Source organism: Nematolebias whitei, chromosome 7 (genome assembly GCF_014905685.2).
Source record: "Nematolebias whitei isolate Nwh7 chromosome 7, NemWhi1, whole genome shotgun sequence".
NCBI lineage: Eukaryota > Metazoa > Chordata > Actinopteri > Cyprinodontiformes > Rivulidae > Nematolebias > Nematolebias whitei.
Window position 1 is genome coordinate 31,909,054 of NC_056504.1, and position 2,119 is coordinate 31,911,172.

Genomic DNA, 2,119 nt, shown 5'->3' on the forward strand with positions numbered 1-2,119 from the left:
TGTTGTTTTCATATTTTGCCAAATTAATGTAAATGTTTGATGTTAAACTTTGATTCTGTAAATAAATGACCGCATTCATTTTGATGGGTCAAAGATAAATAACGTCTCTCGTTACATTTCTGTTAAATTCAATGCACGCATGTTACACAGTTCAGAAAAATGAAGAACCCGTTTAATGTATGAATATATCTCAGCATCTGTTCATACTACAAAAGCCACTGGGACGTTATGTTTAGAAAATAAACGTCTCAGTTTCTCTGATACTCCCTGTTCAGTGTCAGGAGGGCTGTGATCAGTCTTACATCGGGGAAACTAAACAGCCACTGGCCAAAAGGATGGCCCAGCACAGAAGATCAACATCATCAGGCCAGGACTCTGCGGTCTACACTCATCTCCAGGCCAGCGGTCACTCTTTCAGGGATGAAGATGTTCACATCCTGGACAGAGAGGAACGATGGTTTGAGAGAGGAGTAAAGGAGGCCATCTTTGTGAAAAGAAATCGTCCATCGTTAAACAGGGGTGGAGGCCTCTGGGTTCAACTGTCCCCCTCTTACAATGCTGTGATTGCTAGTATCACTCAGCCCTCTGTGAATAGTAAACAGCCATCAGTGTGCTAATGATCCATTGTTAGGCTGATGGTCCTTCTTGAGCATGTGATAAGCTGGTTTTGGTTGTCAGCAGCAAAACTGGTTGATCCACCCTGAGAAGGTGCTATTTAAGAGACTGAGCTGAATACAGCTCCTCAGACTGAGGAAGTCTCTCGGATGAGAGACGAAACGTTTCTACATTTTTTGTTGATTTGCTTTGTTTTGTTTTTTTGAATGTCCAGAGGACCAGATTTAACTTTTTTAGAGTCTGTCCATAGGACAACAATCAGTCGTACACTGCACAAATCTGGCCTTTATGGAAGAGTGGCAAGAAGAAAGTCATTTCTCAAAGATATCCATAAAAAGTGTTGTTTAAAGTTTGCCACAAGCACCTGGGAGACACACCAAACATGTGGAAGAAGGTGCTCTGGTCAGATGAAACCAAAATCGAACTGTTTGGCCACAATGCAAAACGATATGTTCGGCGTAAAAGCAACACAGCTCATCACCCTGAACACACCATCCCCACTATCAAACATGGTGGTGGCTGTATCATGGTATGGGCCTGCTTTTTGGCAGCAGGGACAGGGAAGATGGTCAGAATTGATGGGAAGATGGATGGGGCCAAATACAGGACCATTCTGGAAGAAAACCTGTTTGAGTCTGCAAGAGACCCGAGACTGGGACGGAGTTTTATTTTCTAACAAGACAATGATCCAAAACATAAAGCCACATCTACAATGGAATGGTTCACAAATAAACGTATCCAGGTGTTGGAATGGCCAAGTCAAAGTCCAGACCTGAATCCAATCGAGAATCTGTGGAAAGAGCTGAAGACTGCTGTTCACAAACGCTCTCCATCCAACCTCACTGAGCTCGAGCTGTTTTGCAAGAAAGAATGAACAAGAATTTCAGTGTCTCCATGTGCAAAACTGATAGAGACAAACCCCAAGAGACTTGCAGCTGCAACTGCAGCAAAAGGCGGCGCTACAAAGTATTAACGCAAGGGGGCCAAATAATATTGCACGCCCCACTTTTCAGTTTTTTATTTGTTAAAAAAGTTTGACACATCCAATAAATTTCATTCCACTTCACGATTGTGTCCCACTTGTTGTTGATTCTTCACAAAAAATTAAAATTTTATATCTTTATGTTTGAAGCCGGCCTTTCTGGGTGGAGTTTGCATGTTCTCTCCGTGCATGCGTGAGTTTTCTCCGGGTGCTCCGATTTCCTCCCACAGACCAAAAACATGCATGTTAGGCTGATTGGTAACTCTAAATTGTCCCTAGGTGTGAGTGAGAGAGTGAATGATTGTTTGTCTCGTTTGTCTCTATGTGGCCCTGTGATGGACTTGCGACCCGTCCAGGGTGTACCCCACCCCTCGCACAGTGATTGCTGGACATGGGCACCAGCGACCCCCGTGACCCAAAATGGAATAAGCGGGTAAAGATAATGGATGGATGTTTGAAGCCTGAAATGTGGCAAAAGGTTGAAAAGTTCAAGGGGGCCGAATACTTTCGCATGGCACTGTA

At 43.7% G+C, this 2,119-nt stretch overlaps 1 protein-coding gene across 1 annotated transcript in view; it reads right to left on the reverse strand.

The window, feature by feature from the left end:
• The window catches only part of LOC119411820 (E3 ubiquitin-protein ligase TRIM62), a gene marked incomplete at its 5' end in the record, with an annotated part of 294,497 nt that overhangs the window by 291,856 nt on the left and 522 nt on the right, over window positions 1–2,119 (reverse strand).